This window comes from Ammodytes marinus, assembly GCF_949987685.1.
Source record: "Ammodytes marinus genome assembly, chromosome: 17".
Classification (NCBI taxonomy): Eukaryota; Metazoa; Chordata; class Actinopteri; order Uranoscopiformes; family Ammodytidae; genus Ammodytes; species Ammodytes marinus.
The window spans coordinates 24687983-24708754 of NC_137221.1; the positions used below are offsets into that span (position 1 = coordinate 24687983).

The window sequence follows — 20772 nt, forward strand, 5'->3', positions numbered from 1 at the left end:
TTTGCCACAGTGGGCTTTACATTCCATACAGTACAACACCCTCTGCCCTTAGCTCGGCTAAGAAAAAAAACTCCCAGTAAAAAACCTTTATTGGGATCAAAAAAATGTAGTGAGACCACAAAGCACTTTTCTTTTTCACTTTTTTTTTGTGAAGCTTTTGATTGTTCTGCCCGGTTCTCACTCCATGCGGACGGCGCAGCACGTAACGGATGCTTCGCTAACCAGCTGTGGCTCTGTGCATAGACACGCGCAGGTTAAAACTTAATAAAAAAGGCCTAGTTAACGTTTAATCTGTGGCAATTTTTTCTTAATATTAAGCATTTAATTGTTAAGAAGCCACACCCCTAGCCCAAACTATTCCTTTAAGGTCCAACTAATCAGTTGTAGAATGCCTTTTGAAAGATGAGCTCATTCAAAAAGGAATGTCATCAATGAGTATTTCCAAAACAGACTTGAGTCAATATTCTTTAAGAATGATTTTTTTCCATTGCATCATGTTGCTGCTCAAACACGACAACCGCATATCCAGATTTAATGCTCCTCTTGGCATGTATTCTAAAAGTCTGTGGAACTCCAACATTATGGTAAAAAAATCTAAATGTCTCTACTACTGTTGATGCATGTTGTAGTATGTGCGAGCCATGCATAAAGAAAGTTTCATATTGTTTTTGCCGTTACCTACATCTACAGTGTATTTCATTCCTGACATTGGAAAAATAATTTGCATCATCTGCATCTCCAGCAGACAGAACTCGAGTTCAGCTTTCATTGTCACACACTACCGCTGTGGTCCTTTGAAATCACTCACCATGTGCAAAAAAATTATTGATCTGATTACACAATACACATCGGCCTCAATACCAACCACTAAACCTGGGGAAAAAACCCAAGAAGCACTCAACATCTGGAGAACACCTTTTTTATCCTGTAGACGATGGTGGAAACATCATAGTGTGTGTGTGTGCGGATCTCAATGGCACGGACTGAGAGTCTGGTCAGGGATTAAGACTGAAAACAGAGAGAAAGAGAGAGAGAGAGAGAGAGAGAGAGAAAGAGAGAGAGCGAAAGTAAGAGAGAGAGAGAGAGAGAGAGAAAAAGAGAGAGAGAGCGAAAGTGAGAGAGAAAGAGAGAGAGAAATAGAAAGGTAGAGCACACAAACAAAGTAGCACAAGTGGACGGGGCGCCGAGCCAAGGCCAAGCTGGAGCGGTATCAACTCCAGTGTCCTCGTATAACCCTGCCAAAGCCTGAACTTCAAATCAAAAACAAACTGAAAGAGAGAGCCGAAGATAGCGCATTACAGTAATCTACTGTAAAGGGGAGCCAGTGGATCTGGACAACGCTTGTTGACAAAATCACCTTTTGTCAAAATCAGTGAATGTTACAGCTAAGACTCTGTAAACTGGTATGTAAACAAAGGGTATGTAAACAACGCGCCCCACCGTACTAGCTAGCAACATGGCCGTTTACAATAATACTAATAATAATAATATCTTTATTTATATAGCACCTTTAAAAACAATGGTTTACAAAGTGCTTTGACAAAATACATACGAGCAAGTACAATCAAATAAATACATACTAATCAAAATAAAAACACAAGTCTATAAAAATTTGTTTTAAGAATTGATTTAAAAGAGGTTACTGATTCGGCAAGCCTTATCCTGTTTACCAGATTGTTTTTCAGTGCATACCTTCACCCCAGGACATATTGACTGTTATTGACAAATAGTTATTTGACATCAAGAAGCATTTTCAGGGAAACTGTGTGTTGTAGGTGCAGGGATATTAACTATGAAACATTTCAGGTGCACCATATAAGGCTTATTTGATAATTTTTTGTTTCAGAAGAAGAGGCAAGTTTAGAGAGCGATGATAGCCGAGATGTTTTGTGTCAAACATGCCCAACCCAAAATATTTTGGGGATCAATTTTAAATACAGTAACTATATTTAAAGGAATTTAAATCAGTATTTTTAGCCCAACAAGATATCAGAGGTAAAAAAAAGTACTCCAACCTACAGTATGACACTTATGAATTAAAGTTGGTTTTAATGGAAGGTGGCATGTAGTTTGTATACTGATGTGGAGAGCCTATAGCAGTGCCATCCTGGTAACCCCCCTCATGCAGTTTTGGATGCGTCTAAAAGCTGACATTACATGAACTCTTGTTCAACAGAAAATAAATGGAAAAGAAGAGAATCTGTTGTTTTTAACTTACTACCATTTTAGCATCTTAACAGATTGTTGTGTAATTGAATACAGTGCCAAAAAGATGCAAGCGCAAAATATGCTCCCCCCCTGTCTTTAAATGCTAGTGACGTCCCTGGTTACAGTGTGTTATGGTACAGGGTTACAGCATGGTACAGGGACTTAACGGGAATTTTGGGAATAAACAGGAATTTACTATGGCACTAAATCCTTCTAACTATGTTATTTCAGTCCTGGGAAACGTTCTAGAGTACAGTAAAAAAGCAGTTTTATAATATTTATATTTATAGTAGGGCTGTCAAAGTTAACGCGTTAATGTGATTAATTTCTGGAATTAACGCGTTACTTTTTTTAACGCAATTAACGCATGTACAGAATGATCCGCCCCGTGCATCCCACCGGCTCTGTACTACAGTCACTCTAACGTTATGGCTGACCCAGGATCAGTAGCTGCGCGCAGCCAAACATAGCAGCACGCTAGCCCATGCCGTGTTTTAAACTGCTAACGGTCACGTCTGTGTCGGGGGCAGTGTTGCCAACTTAGCGATTTTGTCGCTATATTTAGCTACTTTTCAGCCCCCCTGGCGACTTTTTTTTTCAAAACAGCGACAAGCGACAAATCTAGCTTTTTTTCTGGTGTAATTGGTGACTTTTTCGCCGAAGCAAATATCACTTTTAACGCTTCTCAACGAGCAGCGGGAGCCTCCCAGCCCGTCCCCCGTCAGAGAGCACTGACAGACGGCCCGGTCCTCGCGCAGCAGCCCCTCCCAGCTGCGGTCAGAGCAGGAGATACACCTCTCCGCTCGTGTTCCGTTAGCATCACTATTAGCAGTTAGCAACTTTTCCCAAATCTTCTACACTCTACGAGTAGTGCAATTCAAAATGTTATGCAGTGGTTTTTTAAACCATGAGCATGTATGATTACTGCTAGACTTAACATTACCACGTTGGTTGTTTATGCGATTGTCACGTTCATAACACTAGAACCTCATCTATTCAAATATTACTGTATAAAACCCCTGTCTACAAATATGCAAATTAGGCGATGACGTCATCTACAAATATGCAAATTAGGCGATGACGTCACCTGGCGACTTCTAGCGACTTTTTGGACAGCCAATAGCTACTTTCCTTACTGAAGAGTTGGCAACACTGGTCGGGGGCATAGATAGTATATGAAATCAACTGCCGCGGGTGACAGTGGGTGACAGTTGATTTTGGGAGCAACAGGAGGAGAAACATTATTGTCCGCTCTTTTCAGAGCCTGCAAGGACACAAACGTCTGCAGTTTTCAGAGGTGTGTGTGAGTAGACATCAACATAACGCCGGCTTCCTGGCACAAATTAACAGTCCCTAGGACGTGTTTGCTCGTACACACACACACACACACACACACACACACACACACACACACACACACACACACACACACACACACACACACACACACACACACACACACCACGGACTGTAATCAAGTTGTAGGCCTATTCAAGAATGCACAACCTATAGATTCACCAAATAAATGCCATTATATAGCCTATATTTGCCCAAAGACATAGTAAAGAGACAGACCAATTGAATTATGGTGTGGTAGGTATGTATATATTTTAGTTTGATTAAAATTTATTTTCAGTATTAAAACCATCATTTGGATTTTCAATTAATAAAAATACTAATTTTAAATGTACATATCCACCTTCTGTCTTTTATCTTTCTTTTCATAAACCAATATACAGAGAAAATTTGAATTTTCGGGCATATTTCGAATGGTAAAATTAATCATGATTAATCGTGATTAATCCATAGAATCCTGTGATTAATCTGATAAAAAAATCTAATCGTTTGACAGCCCTAATTTATAGATTTTTTTAAAGCTTATTGAAACACCCAACCTGATATCATATATTGATTTGTACTATTATAGACCAGGTTGCAGAGGCTTAAGCAGTGATTTTAAATTTAGTTTGGGAAAATATATTTTAGTATAATCTTGACTAAAGATTTCATGCAAATACACTTGGCAGCACATTGCTCACTGCAGGGGTACTGAGGCCACACCCCCTACATGCACTGTGCATTCCTCCATCACATCGGGGGGCATTTTAATTCATTTATTGAACTGGTGGGGTCAGACAGACTTTATATTGAGTAATATTTTACCCAACCTTCATCTTTTGGTTGCTCAGTGAAATTATTGATTGTTCATAAAATAATCAAAAATGTATAAAGTTCTACTCACAAAGAAATCTTTTCAAATGTTATGTTTTTTAATTGTATTATAGTGCATGGATGTCTGCCTATGACAAAACATAATGTTTATATGTTTAGATTTAAGTTTGGATATGAAACAGATCATTTAAATGACCGCCATTTAGTTCATTCCTATAACTCCAAATTTGGATATTCCCAAAATTCCAGAGCCAAAGTTCCCATGGAAAGCTTCCGGAAATTTACCGGAAACTTATCACCCCTTTGCAACCCTATTCAGCATAGACAGAAGTCCTTCCGGATGACTTAAATCTCTTCATTACCATTATGAAAGCATTGTGCTTTCAAACCTTACTGAAGGTTTCCATTCAGAAAGTATTTTCTCCAGTTCAATAGGCATTATTGACATGACTTTTGTTTCCAAAGCAAAGCATAACAACTAGGGCTGTCAAATTAACGCGTTCATTTCGATTAATTAATCACAGAAAAATTAACGCTATTAAAAAAATTAACGCAGATTAATCGCACTTCTATAATGCCCTTTGACCCGGTGCAAAAGTGGTGCGCAGCTGCACCTGAAGCTTGCATACACAGCCCGCACGGGTGAAAGGGAGAAAAGTAAAGAGAGAAGCAGAGGAAAGGGCGGGTACGAGGGCTCTACGGACGGTTTATGGGATGCTTCGGGCAAATAAGTATGAAGGTAGGAAGACATCTTACTCTATTCTCCGCAGTGTCTGTGATTTAGTGGGTGCAACAATGTATAGGTTCAAAACAGTATCTCTCAATCTTCCTCCGTGTGTCTAAATTTTGTTTGCTAGCTGTCTCGTCTCCCGTGTAAACCGACACCCCGCGCGTGTGTGTCAATATTTTTGCCTATGAGTATGACGATGGTGAATGAATCGACATAGGCATCTGTGGCAGTGCAGCGCTGTCTGTTGTGGAGACAGAAGTTACGAGAGACGGAGAGAGAGAGAGAGAGAGAGAGAGAGAGAGAGAGAGAGAGAGAGAGAGAGAGAGAGAGAGAGAGAGAGAGAGAAACAAACTGTAGCAGGCTATACAGCCGTTTATAAACAGGTATAAAAGTGTCATAAAAGTATGCGATTAATTTAATCACAGAGCCTGCAATTAATTAGATTAATTTTTTTAATCGCTTGACAGCCCTAATAACAACATAATCAAACATTTCTGTAATCAGTGAGTTGTATTTTATGAATGACAACACCTATCCTTTTGCCTGGATGTTAATGGCTTCACACTGTCATACCTTCATGCACGCCTCAACTGACTTTGACACATTCACTCTGACATGAAGGTCAGGGAAAAGATAAAGAAGAGTTTAAGGCTGAGAGATTTGAACCAAATGAAAGATGCATTCACTAAGCTTTTCAAAGCCCCGTAGCACAGAATGTCCATGTGTAAAAGTGCAAATGATATTAATATCAAATCGACATTAGTGTCCTGGGTTTTGGGAGAATTCTGTATATGCTCCATGGTATACTAGTGTGCATGTGAACAAGGTCAACTATTGGAAGCTTATGTTTGTTGATGAAATTAGGTGCGTGCACAGCATATTTTCATGAATTCAATATTTCTGAAGTAATAGTGAAATATCGGGGTACACTATATGCCACGTAAACAAGTCCTGTCATGTCCTGTCCATGTCTGCTATCTCAGCAAGCCAAAGTGTCCTGCAAATTGGCCTCATAAAAAGTGAATGATTTGTGTCACACTTCAGGCCACAATGTGTTGATAAGGCAGAACCACAACACCACCTGTTTTAATGTATGCCATGTTAGCAGTTGTTTCTGACAGCTGCTTCTGTACAGAAAGTACAGCCAAATAAATTGACCACACCACCCGCCACAGTTTGTCAAGGGTTGGGCACTCCTTGTCACTACCACAGTTTTCCACTCTGAAGTGTAGCTGGATGAGCCCAGGAATACTTTCTTGTTGACATACACAGTATGTAGGTCAAAATGAGACACTAGCCCTGCGTTCCAATTCCCATACTTCCCTACTATCTATTTAGTATGCCAACAAAAGATGTAGGATGTCCCAATACATGCACGTCAATTGTACTATGCTGAAAATACATAAAAGTCCCACTAACTCCAATAGCATTTTGGAGTATTCGTCGACATACTGTCGGCATTTCTCGACATAATGAAAAAAGAAAAAATTCCTTATCTGATTTTTTTTTCTCTCCTGTGGCCCTAAAACTCTTCTGCACTTTAGTATGTAGGTAGTAAAAAGAAAAAAGTATGTGATTTGGAACGCAGGGAGAGTATCTCACCGAAGGTGACAGGGAACAGATAAGTGTGTTTTGCCATGTCTATAGTATTCAGGATGGCAGAGAGTCTATGGTGTCTCACACCAGACAACAACTCTGATCATCTTAAAGCCCCTATTTCACTGGGTTACGCCTGTTGGCAACAGCATTGGCGTGGGGTTTTCCCAAACTGTCTCTAAATGTTCTTGGGAGTTTTCAATTTCCTCACGAGTCACAGAGCCTTGCTGTCATGTCGCCAGAATTCTGAAAAAAATTCAAATGCGCGCAAAATGTTCCCTCAAAATAGTCACAGAGTTGTCAGGGGTGTGGCCAACCTGTCTCCAACTCTTCACAATTTAGTTGAGTTTGAATGAGTCAGAATATGAAAGAAATGTGAGACAAGTTTGGGGAAGAATACATTGGACGAACGTCTGGCGATGCTTGCCCCGAACACCAGGCGACATGTATGCGAACTCCCGGCAAATTCTGGTCCAAATTTCGCCGGAGGTAAGTATTATTCACAAACATGTCGTAAGTACCAATTCAGTGTGATTGCAAGAGAAAATAGGCCCTAATTTTGAATATTTTCTCGCAATTTTTTTGTCTTCAACTAGTCTCAGCCCAGTGAGATAGGGCCTTAGGGTTTATACTACAAGGCAAGTTCAAGAGAGCCTGGCTCTATTTTCCTGAGCTGGCTCAACTTAGGTTGCGTTCCGAATCTCATACTATTTATTTTTTCTATTCTACAGACTACATCCGACGATAAAAATAATCTAGTTAGGATGCAGTAGGCATACTATTGGGACATACTTTTACTCTCTTATTTCATCATAATATTGCGCCTTGATCTTGCCTCTTGCTTTTATATCCGTCTCATCCCCGTTTGTTTTCATATGGAGGCTTCGTTGATGTGACGTCACTTCACGTGCGCAATGGATTGTGGGTCAGAATCGCCCAAATAGGATGCAGTTTTCAACACTAACAATCTTGGCTGGAGGAAGTAGGACATCTGGGTACTTCTAACCATCCTAAATCTGGCCACAAGAATCGGGACATCCTAAATCTTTTTTCTACATACTATATAGTAGAAAGTATGCGATTCGGAACACAACCATAATCTAAACCCTCGCTCAGAGCTAACGAGTATCACAAAGGAGGTTATCAACTTCATTTCGTGTTAGCCTTGGGTTTCAGCTTCTCTGTGCCCCATGAAAGGGGGGGGTGTTGGACACTTTATTTGACTCGTCTTCCGCATTATATGGAACGATCTTGTGCCGCTAATTTTACACAAACGGACTGATTGCGAGGAGCTGAGTAAAAAAAGAAAAGTGTGTCGCTGATTTTACTCAAGAGGAATAGTCCGTCTGAATGATCACAGAACAGCAGAACACAGAGAGCTGAAAGAAAAACTGTTCCTGCAAATAAAGGAGAGAGTGGAATGCTGTCAGAGAATGTATTCATTTATTTCAGAGATCGTGCTCTCTCACTGCGTAATGTGAAATTGTAAAGCAATTCAACGTTAAACTCAGCGGATTTTAAACACTACACCATTTAATTGATTTGCGCTGTTGTGGCTGTAAATACTTCACTATATTTATAGTCCACACACTATAGTCCCTCACTTAAGAATGTAGGCTTATTTAAGTCCGACACTGTCCCCTAATAAATGGTAGCTTAGGTGGGAAATCACTTTAGTTTTTCAAAATGAAGATACCTTTGATTTAATAGCCTATTATTTGCAGCTAATAAATATCAATAACTTAAAGTAAAGTTTAGTGAAGCTGCAAGTCTGCAGTGATATCCTTAGACAGCTGTCACCAGTCACGTCCCAAACTGTTTATTAGTAATTGTCCTCACCTTCCCCTGACGTTCCAGTGATATTTTGATGTGATGTAGGCTACTGTAGGCCTACCCATGAAGACAAAATGAAGGATTGTATAATAGCTATATTAGCTATAGTGCATAAATATCCTAAACGTCATACGTAACGCTACTGATAAAGATAGAAGCCCACAGTGAAATAATGTTGCAACCTGTGATTTTATCGAACACTTTATGAACAGCCAGTTGGTAAATTTACAGGTAAAATCATTTCAAGTGAGAGCATAGAGTGGCGCTGCTACAGCAGGCCTAGGCTATTTGACATATTTTGCATCAATACTGAAGCTCCTTCATTTAAAACAACCTTCTCTCTCTTCAAAGATCCTCTAGTAAAAACACAACTGAGAGGTACTACTCTTACACAAACGTGTAGTCACTATAAGCCTAAGGACAATTTAAATTATAGCAATACATTTTGTCTTTAAATTGTTTTACTAAGCAAAGGCTCTTGAGATAATCCCAGTCAGTAAAACTAGATAACGGGGATGCACCAGCTATCTGTAGCTATGTGTGTTGTGTGTGAAATCCTTCCTATAGGATCTCAGCTTGAAACTCGGATATATTGTTGAAGCATTTACATTTTATACAAAATGAAATATTCATGACTAAAAGAGCAACAACAGAGTAAACAGAAGACTATCCATGGCAACATTAAGGCCACAACCTCCCAAACTGCTGTCAGATTCAAATTCAAATGTTGCTCAATCTTGATCAGTGCATGGTAGTACAGTATGTGACAAATAGGGCCTACAATCAAGGTTTGTACCTCTGCCAAATATATGCAGTTTACAAAATTCGAGGAACATGAATTGATGATACAAAATCTATCTGATATTATTCTGACATTTAGTTAACATTCGGAGCCACTCGGACAGGGATAAACATTACAGGGGGTAGTAGGGAATGAAATGTTCACTGTGCTTCTGTGTAATGTATTTCATCGTTCAGCACGGCATTTTTTTGCTTTATTGGGGGTCTGGGGACTCAGAACCAGTCAGTATCTGGTGTGACCACCATTTGCCTCATGCAGTGCAACACATCTTCTTCGCATAGAGTTTATCAGATTGTCAATTGTGGCCTGTGGAATGTTGGTCCACTCCTCTTCAATGGCTGTGCGAAGTTGCTGGATACGGCTTATGGTGGAGAAATGAACATTCAATGCACGAGCAACAGATCTGGTTGACATTCCTGCTGTCAGCATGCCAATTGCACGCTCCCTCAATGCTTGTGGCATCTGTGGCATTTTGCTGTGAGACAAAACTGCACATTTCAGGGTGGCCTTTTATTGTGGACAGTCTAAGGCACACCTGTGCACTAATCATGATGTCAGATCAGCATCTTGATGTGGCACACCTGTGAGGTGGGATGGATTATCTCAGCAAAGCAGAAGTGCTCACTATCACACATTTAGACAGATTTGTGAACAATGTTTGAGAGAAATGGTACAATTGTGTATCTGGAATGAATTTTAGATCTTTAAGTCCATCTCATGAAAAATGGGAGCAAAAAACAAAAGTGTTAAGTTTATATTTTTGTTGAGTGTAGATAGACATACGTATTTATATTTATGGACCATAAAGAGCACCATTTTTAGCAGAGAGTGTCGAGCATGGTGTCGAGCAGTCAACAAGAGTTGAGGCATGCGAGTACTCGCTGAACGAAACAAACAAACACATTAAAACAATGGCTAACTGTTGTTAGCTGTTTGTGCTACCCGCCTCACTTCCGGGCTTCACTGATTCGCTAGCCCTCCACAAATCAAATTGCTCCAACTGAAAGACTGCCCGCCGCAAAAGAAGCCCGACGACATCTACGACGACCGATTTCACGGCACACACCAAACAGATTCGTGTCCCCGCCCCCTCCAGACTCTACGACGGCGATTAACGGACCGGTGTGTCCGGGCCTTAACAGACAGGCCCAAGCCAAGAGAGACAAAGGCCTCTGCAGTGGAAGAGACATGCAGCAAAGACACTGTGTGAGGTGAATTTAGGACAAGGTTCCTACTCCTCATGGTTCAGACTCACACACTCACAAATGACACATATTGATATCCTTTAGTTTGACACTCTCCCAGGATATGATAATCTCTGATGTCCATTACAAATAAGCATTCAAAAAACAACTTTAAGATTATTCAGAACTTGACGGAGGATTTGTCTAGTTTCTGCAGAATTAAAGTAATCAACTAATAGCAGTCCGTAATAATAATAATAATAACAACAACAACAACAACAACAACAACAACAACAACAACAACAACAACAACAACAATAATAATAATAATAATAATAATAATAATAATAATAATAATAATAATAATAATAATAATAATAATAATAATAATAATAATAATAATAATAATAATAATAATATTTAAAAAAGACAGTACAATAACAAAAATAAAGTTAAATTAATTATTAAGTGTGGGTTCATATATTTTGGCCATATTGTGAGGTGGCCTTAATTTCAAAGTCACACTGTGTGCGTGTGTGTGTGTGCGTGCGTGTGTACGTGTCCTGGATAGAGGACGTATCAGGTACAACAAAAATAGTCGATGTTTTGATTTGAGAGAAAAGTTGTTATTGTGTAACTCAAATCATTTCACATCATTACATCATACAGAGTGCAACGATCTCTTTCTACCAAAGCCTCATATCATGTTCTGATGAATAAAGTAAATTCCCATGATTCCCATGAGGCAGTCAAGTCAACTAGACTGATGCACTTTTTTTTAGAAGTGATACAATGCATCTTAACTGACTCATATCAATATTAAATGAGCCAGGTATTGGCCCCCTTTCTTAGTTAGTATACAGGCAATTGCGTTTTAATTAATCTTCCTTCACACAAGCAAAATGTGTAAAAAACTAATTTAGTTACGTTATTTATAGAATGAACAGCCTCATGTTACCACATAAACCTGAGATTTCAAGGTGAAATAAATAAATAAAGAGACATTTAAAGTCACTTAATGCTTAATCAGGTCACGGGCACGTGTGCATGCTGGCAGCCCCAAGATATTGGGATGAATATTAGTTTGAGCTCAATTAGGTGACGCACATGCTAAAACATCCCTCTGATGTATACAAAGGCTTAATTTTAACGCTAAGGTCAAACCAGAGGGGCACCTGAGCTGCTTAAATGTCCCTTGTACGACCTAAGGGCAAGTGCAGAAGTGCCATTAGCCCGACACTGGTTAAAGGTGAAGTAATCAATTTATTTATGTTAATATAAGTGTTAAATCACTCTTTATTCATACAATGATCACTTATGTAGTGTGCTCGTTTCATAAGAGTGATCTCTCAGTCACCCGCTCTGCATGTAATCGGCAAATAAACTTTTCGAGGATCCCACTACTGATAACCAATAAAAAGAGAGAACGCTACAAACCGGCACGTCTCACTGCCGGTGCACGTGCAGAATGACAGATGGGTGAATGTGTATGCGCCTACAATGGTGGAGCAGGTAAAAATCCTTCCCAATGTCTGTTTTGATGGTTTTTATCATGTTTTATCACACTTATGGATCTGAGATGAGGCTAGATAACTCACTACTTGAAGACCGCAGTGCATTAATGTGATGACGTGGGGACGAGGGAGGGGACTGCTAACTGCAGTCACTGACAGGAAGTTGGCTAAACTGACCATTCCGCTTACTGAACCTAAAGTTTAAGTACACTGGTCTGAATGAAGATTAAACAAAAGGCCACTTATAGGCCCTCCAAACAAAAAGGAGCAGGGTGGTTTTGCCCTCTCTGCAGCCACTGAAACCCTATGACTGACTGGTTTACATCCACATCTATTACACTCTATCCCTACAACTTGCAGCAACACAACTTTTCAATTAAAACATTTGTATACTCTCAACGCCTAAGTTGATGAGCAGAGCCACACAACTCATTACACAACCCAATGTACTGTAAATTGCCTCAATGTTCGTGCCCCGCCTCCCTTGTTCACTTGTCTGTGTCCATGTTTATTGGAGAGCTATTTACCTGATTTAGTGCACCAGTGCTAACTCTAATCCTGCCGTAATGGACCAAATGTGTACTGTCTGCAAACTCACCCTGCTGTTCTCAGATCCCCTTACCTGCAGCCTGTTACTGAAACTCCCCACAGCCAATGTGATTTGATTTCACTATAACAAAAGGGGAAAACACCACGTGTGCAAAATGCATGAGATGTTGATTGCAGCCATTCAAAGCTTTTACCTGGATGACTGGAGGAGGATATTTACCAAGCAGCATTCCCTATAACCATCACCAGACCCCCATACTGGGAGCAGAACAATTCACTTGTGTCCAGTATTGAATATCGTTAGCCTCATAGCATAATTGCCTAAATCATATTTACTCTACATCTACTCTACTCTACATCTACTCTACCCTACTCTATAACCCTTACAATATGACTTAGGCAATTATACTATTAGGCTAACGAAAAGTAGATGTAGAGTAGATTAGATGTAGAATAGAGTAAATATGATTTACGCAATTATGCATGAGGCTAACACATTGCAAGTTAAATAGAGCAATTGCTGTTGTTAGAACTTTCATTTCTTTCTTTGTTTCTTTTTTTTTTTGGGGGGGGGGGTTATAGAGGGAATTATGCACGATTGCAATTACACAATCCAGAATGTGATTGTGATAGTCAATGTTGAAATCCCAACTAAATACTTCCACATGTGACAGGGAAGTGGTTCATGGTTCAGTGAAGGAGCAAGCAGGCGATGCTAACCTGTGCTACACATACACAGAGATGGACATGACAGACGGAGCAGGATTATAAAACAGCTGCATGATTTAGACAAGCTTTCATACTGCACTAGAACTGACAAAAATATAACCACCTATTGTACTCTTCTATTCGTCTTTCACCGGATAGTTTATAATTATATTTGATTACTCTAATCACCGGGAACTGCTAAACTGAGAGACATAATATAGCCTATAATATGGCAAAATCTCAATTAAACTTGGGGACTGTTTTCACGTGTGTCGGCATGGCCCTATAGATGTGAATCAATAACTAAATAGGCCTTTCCATATGTGTGTTAGTACATACTGTATTTGTGTGTTTGTAGAGTTGGGGACGTTGCCCTTTTGTCAAATGTGTTGAGATGGTCAGGCACTAACAATAATGATATTAACAAGAAGCCTAGTCACTCTGTATAAAATGTGATAACAGTCTGCCTATGCAGTGTTATTGGTAAATGATTTCACTAGTTCTGGGGGGCTGTCAATCTGTCCTATAAAAACCACGTTATGTTATCACCCACTGATCACACAAAACCCTGAATATTGGAGAAGAATGTGTCCTCCCTTGAACAATTGAACATTAATCACACACCAGCCCTAGTAAGCCATCCGCACACATTAATGCACTGATGCCGTCAAATCACAGCCATTAGAGTTGATGTATCCATCCAAACTGATCCATGGTTAATCTTATACAGATCAAATATATATTCCTGCCACCGGACAATATCCACTACAGAATGTAAGAAGATTCTACGATAAGAACATTGAATGAGCCCCGTTTGCCTGTTCATGCAACACACACACACACTTGCCATCTTCCGTAGCCAACGGCCTGAGAAGCTACGGCACCAAGTGGGGCCAGTGCTGGAGATTTAGCTTTGGCTGTGCATATTGTAATACTAATGCGGTAACCTACAATCACACAGTGGTGTTTGGATTAACACGTCGGTGAATACTTATCATTGTACTCAATTAAATCTTATAATCTGAAGCTGCAAACGCCTACAGAAAGCAAAAGCGCCATTGCATTGTCTGAACCAGCAAAAGGAAATCAAGTGCCAATAACAGTTTGCATTGCATGTCATAAATCATCTGCTCGTGCAACAAGTCTGGTTCCATAATTATGACTGCTTCCTTTCCTAAACTTGTCACCGCAACTCTAGCAATGCACTGTATTGTACATTCAAATCAGATTTTCCAACAGAATGGAAATACATGGGCAATACACAACAAACCAATGGGACACACCCAATGACCCATCAGTTTAGAAGAACTCAACAAACAGCCATTTTAAATAGCTTTGTACCAAGAAGGCATTACAACCTTCCATTAATCACTGTGGATATACAAGTGCAGATTATGTGACTTGTACAGTAGGCCTATACGCCAGCACTGCTTTTCTTATGAAGACTTAGTCCTGAGAGATTCTTACGATAATCATTTTCAATCAATCGTATTGTTCAGAGGAACTTAAAGCTGGGGTGGGTAACTTTTTCACTGTAATATTTGGCATAAATGTCATTCAGCTAAATGTAGGTGCAGTGGTCTGAGAATATCTACTCCCCTGCCTCTGTGTGACACCCCCAAAAATTGCCACCGCTCATGTACACTTTGACCAATCAGAGCGAGGCTCCGATTCTCCATCCTTATTGGCTGTTGGGTCTGTCCATTCACTTTGGCACCGACGTTGTTGCGTCAGTTGCGTGAGCGTTCACGACCCTAGCAGTCTGACAGTTTGGCACTACGGCAGCCAACAAACAGCAATGTCTACAATCAACGGCCCCTAAAGGTCCTATTTCCCATTTAACAACAACTGCTTACACCGCTAAGACAGCAAGGATACGAGGAAAGACACTAGTTGAAAAGACATGAATGCGCATAACTGTCGTTCATAGGGAGGAGCTACAGCAGGTAGAGCGTGTCAGGGAGGGACCAGAGAGAACACAAGTGGAGCGGTTGAGGTATTTGGGTTCAAATCTCTATCACAACTGCTATTTTCTCCCAAATCATATACCCAGCTTTAATCTGTGGGAGTCAAAGGTAAAACATTTTTTTTTAAAGTAGCACTTGCCAACAAATATGTTTGGTTGAACCTGTTTCTAAAAGGTGATAACTCCTGAGCCCTGTTTCAGGTAGCAGGTTTTACAAACTCTGGGTTTAATCCTGCGCTCTAAATTGCTCTGTGTTGCTCAACTCAGAGCTGAGCAACTCTGGGTTTTGGGTTTCAGAACAGTGGATCAGCGTTGGGTCAATCAACTCTGAGCGTGTTCACTCTGGGTGGAGCGTGTGCGTAAAAGCCATCGTCAATGGATCGCTGATAACATGATTCACCATGGAAACAGAAGAAACAAATGCTTGATCCTCCCACAGAAAAAAAACTTCTCCGCTCCTCCCACTAGAGTAAGAAATATTAACGAATGAGTTTATGGAATGGAGAAGAATTAACGGGGATATTATCTCATAACTCTGATCTAATCACCTCGGCCATTCAGAAAAACAACGGGGGGAACATTTTTTGTCAATAGAATCATTACGCTTCCGTATGAGAAGCAAGTCTATTATAAGAACTAAGTTACGCATATCAGCAGCAGCAAAAGTGTATGGTGCCGCAAAGCATTGCTGACAGTGTTTTATATTCACTGTATTATGTAGTCAAGCTATAATAGCCTAGTGTGCAGTAAACGGACTGTCACTTCTTTTAAATGAGGAGTCAGACACATTAGATGACAGTTTCTATTGTAGAGCCTGATTGATGTATTACCAGATTCCTTGTCCTCTAGTGATCACAGTTTAAATTATTATATTATATCTATATTCATATACGGCTATTTAACGAGGCTCGTCTGTGACTTTGGGATGACACAAGTGAACAGTAACGATCGCGTGCAGCCGCAGAATTACATTTCAACCTGACATAAATCTGTTCAGTGGCACAGACGTTAAAAAATCCCTATTAATAAAAAGAAGAATTGTAGGCCTACATACAATACAAATAGGTTTATTAATCTGAATGTAGAACATGTTCACGATGTGTATAAGGTGGCCGCATATGAACGAACGAGGGCTGAGAACAAGGCTACTGATCAGATAAATTATCGATCAAACGTAAAATCATCAGTACATGATTGATTTTGCTTTAAACTGTACAGGGATGCGTTGTAACAGTGACTCTTTCTTCAGTCGGAGCTGCAGCGTAACAAACTCAGGGTAGGTCTAACCACCTCCCGAGCAGGTTAGACCCACGGCGTATGTTGCCCCTGTAACTGACTCCCGGTTGCGCTGAACCTGCTTCCTGAAACGGAAAACCGAGAGTTTCCACTAACTCAGAGCGAACAAACTCTGGGTTGCCTCAAAACCAGCTACCTGAAACAGGCCTCTGGTGACCTTCAGATGTTTTAGTTTGACCTTCAGATGTTTCAGATGTTTTCGGTCAAAAACTCCCACAAAGTTCCACACACTATACTTGATATGAGAACAAGAAAAGCAGAACATCTTCTCCTTTCAGACCCTGGGACCTTTATACTTTTGGCATCTTTTCGTCAGAAATAACTTAACTATTAATCGATTGTCAAAATATCAAATATTGAATATCAAATAACATTTCATTTTCTTTAGATCAACTATTTGAACCATGTCATAGTTACTCCAGTCCACATAATACAACAGCACAGTGCAGACTTTGCCTTTGGTCAGCCTACATTAACACTAGTAAAGCAGCGTATAGATAGAGTTAGAACAGCCCTATGCTTTCCATGGAATAATGAATCAAATATTAGTTTCATAGAGAACGCTTGTTGTCAAATCACTTTTTGTCAAAATCAGTGAATATCTCCTCATGATCCGCTACCTGTCCGTACTGTTTGTGCACAGAAAAGAAATCATGTGTCAATACACAGCCTAGGCTCTGTAAACGGGGCATGTTGCTATGGTGGGACCTTTAGTTTACATACCAGTTTACATGTTTTAACACTGGATTGTATTCAGCACACACAGTACAGACTTTTGTGAGAATGTACTGATTCTGATGAAAAAATCATTTTGACAACAAGCGTTATCAAAAATCACTGAGTCCACCTTTAATGTAGTATAACAATAAAATGGCTAAGATTTGAACCAATCACATGTAATAATATAATTGTGATATAGTGAGGGAGATGTTCAGGCCTGACTGTATATGTAAACGGCACAAGTCTAATCTGCACTATACGCCTGGATCCAAAATGTGTCAATCTCCTGTCTCTCCTCACCCACTCTGTGTGCACACTGATAGCACTGCTTTTCCCCTACTAGGAGTTAAGACTTGCCATGTTAAATTGACAACTTAATTTAGGGGCGGGGTGTCTATAGCTCTGAAAGCAGCCTTTACAAGTTCCAACAAACACATCAAAGGCGTGATTGTATTAGACATTCAATTTGAACGCTTTCCAGCTATTTGTCGCCCCATGTCCACAAACAACCTGCTGCATGCAAACTGGCAGTATATATTTACCAGGGGCTACAGCGCTGTGAGTGTGGAGGCTGCCACAGAACAGCATGCACACAGGCAGGGAACGACCTTAAATAGCCTCAGCTCACATCTGATGCTGCCTTCAATATCTGCTCGGAAAAATCGCATTTGCGCATGATGTAAGTAGGATTTTTTTGGGCACTGCTGGTTTTTTAAATAAAGAAGGCGGTTTCAACCATGTGTCAAATGTTTGGTTTTGTGTATTTATGCTATTATTTGAATGAACTGGGATTAATAAATAATGTGCAAGATCAACATTGTTTCCAATTTTACAATTTACCTAGAATAATAGCTTATACACATATTTTGAATATCATTTTTAACTTAAAATGCAAAAATAGATATGATACATGATCTCAGTATGCTCCCAAATAAATCAGAAGCTGACGGCAACATGCTACAACAGCTGTGTGCTCTCAGTGGATGCGTTTTACAAAATAAATGCCCAAGTATTTATTTTTTTCATTGATTTTTTTGTTTTGCACTAAGGAGGACGACGTGCTTTTCTGCATGTCGTAAGCATTACTTATAAGACCAGCTGCTGTCATAGTTCCAAAGCTATCCACCTCCTAATCCTCACATCTGGAAACCAAGAAAAGAAGAAAACACTCCCAGTCACCTTGCAGGATCGATCTTGCACGAAGAATACACTTGTATTTTCTGACAGCCTGAAGGCATAACTACAGTGCAATTAAAAATATATAAATATATATATATATATATTTACTATGATTTGTAAATATTTAGATCAATGTTACATTCCCCGGCATGAATACTCCCCCTTATTGGATAATGCCACACAGTTTGTCAGATAAAGCTGCGACTTTGTGTTTGTCCAATGTCAGATCCACTGCAAGGTAAATGTCCAGGAGTCCAACCTGACCTGTAGGGCCACTCACTCACTAATGCACTGTCTGCGAAAGAGGGTCGCTTATTCGGCGAGACAGATGTTGGGACGAGCGCTAGAGAGAAGATGTTCGTGTTGCCAAAGCGAAAGCAGAGGTTATATCAGAAAAAAAGAGTGACCTGCAAATTCTGTTCGGACACGCAATGCCTTTAAACTCAGGCCACAGAAGTAGAAGTGAGCCAGCCCCTGTCAATACCAGTAGCTTATGGTAGCCTGACGGTGAGAGAAACGATCAATTGGGCCCATGAACCAACTCCCTCAAGACTTCAGCCCGGGTACGTGCTGTTCTCTAGTGCTGACAAGAGCGTCGATCCAAATATCTGTCAATTTAATGTTCTCCTGCCTCGTTATGAATATCAGCAACTCATTCAAAAATATTCAAACTACGTGTCTGCAGTGTCACGAGCCGGTGTTCAATTCGGCATTATATAACACAGCCGAAATTGAATGCAACATAAACTTTATTGGTGATTCTTCCCTGTATTCCTACTCGCTTGTTACAACAAAATCCACCATGGCTGGCCGTAAAGGAGCAGTGCTAAGCAATTATGAAGTTTAAATACAACTGCTCGCTGGATAAAAAAAATTCCCGAATTGTCATAAAGGCTGGAATAATTCTAGAAAAGTCTAATGCCAGGTGTGTTACCGTCTGCCGATCAGCAAGGCAGCGCCGAATTGCAGGAATTCGGAATGTAGTTCGGCAAACACATTCATTCCCTCCCCAGGACATAAAAATAACACACTGTGGTCATGTCAGACGCGTGGACATTCATATGATGTAGCCATGTTTAGCGCAATAATGTGCGGCCACCATAGCTGCTGTAGCCTGACTGTCAAGGCACGCAGTTTTTGGAGCGGCTGTCATTGGCTCAGACTGTTGTCATAAATATGGACATAAATAAATCAACAAAAAATAAAACATACCACATATGCAAGACGAAGCTCGTATCCAAATATTACGGGGAGTCCCGGTGGCCGTGCATTCCTCCTCAAATGGAACCAGTGTCGATCTCAATCCCCTGCTAAAGTGAACGGGACAGAGCGCCAGGGTTTAACCTGAAATGACCCGCGCTAGTGCAAATCAGGCTGTGGGCTGAGTTTGTGTGTGTGTGTCTGCGTGTGCGCCTCCGTGTATGTGCGGAGCTCACAGAGCAGTGTGCACGGCTCACAGAGGAGGCTGCTGCTGGACGGGAGGCTGTGTCACGGACCGACGCAAAAACTTCAACATCGAGCCCCAAACAAACCCGAGAAAAATAATCATTTGAAGCGACACACGAAACCAAACTGACAATTGTTGTTGTAGCGCTCCGGCTGATCGCCACGGGGAATCACAGAGCCCGACAGGAACCCAACAAAATAAGCCTCGCCCCGATTACAAACTCACAAGTTTTTTTTTCTCTTTTTTTTGATGGCGGTTGCCTGTTTTTACAGTAGGCCTGGTGCAGGCCGAGAGGGAAGGAAATATACTGCTCCAACTATTTTGTGTTTGTGTGTGTGTGTGTGTGTGTGTGTGTGTGTGTGTGTGTGTGTGTGTGTGTGTGTGTGTGTACGCGCGCGCTCGCGTGCGTGTGTATATTCACAGTCGCTTTTACAGGGGGAGCATTTGGAGGAAATTATTATTATTGTAATTATTATTTATTTAAATCTAATCTCAATTATTAAATTGTATTTTATAATGTGTTTTATATTAACTGTGCACATTAGCCTAATATGCATACTTACGGAAGGAAGCCTTAATGGAACATGGTATAATACATTTTATTTTTTTCCTTTTCCGTGATACCGAAAACGTTTCCTCAATATTATAGGCTGTTATCTCGAGATCATGAGTTCTAATGAACTCAATATCAGGAGAGTGTTGTCTCAAGATGATCATTCACAGCATCACAACCATAGACAGTAGGCCTATAGTATAGTTCACAACACAAGCTTGCCTCCTCATATGTTCTTTATCTCCTTAGCACCAGAAAACAAGGCTTGTTTTATTATGATTATGAGTGAAAGCAGCTTAGATCATTTGTGATCAT

The 20772-nt window shown here is 40.3% G+C and overlaps 1 protein-coding gene across 1 annotated transcript in view; it reads right to left on the reverse strand.

The window, feature by feature from the left end:
* thrb (thyroid hormone receptor beta) overlaps positions 1-20056 on the reverse strand; it is a gene marked incomplete at its 5' end in the record, with an annotated part of 126518 nt that extends 106462 nt beyond the window's left edge. Inside the window, one exon of the mRNA XM_080046069.1 lies at positions 19670-20056. The remainder of the gene's footprint in view (positions 1-19669) is intronic.
* Between the last annotated feature and the right edge of the window lie 716 nt (positions 20057-20772).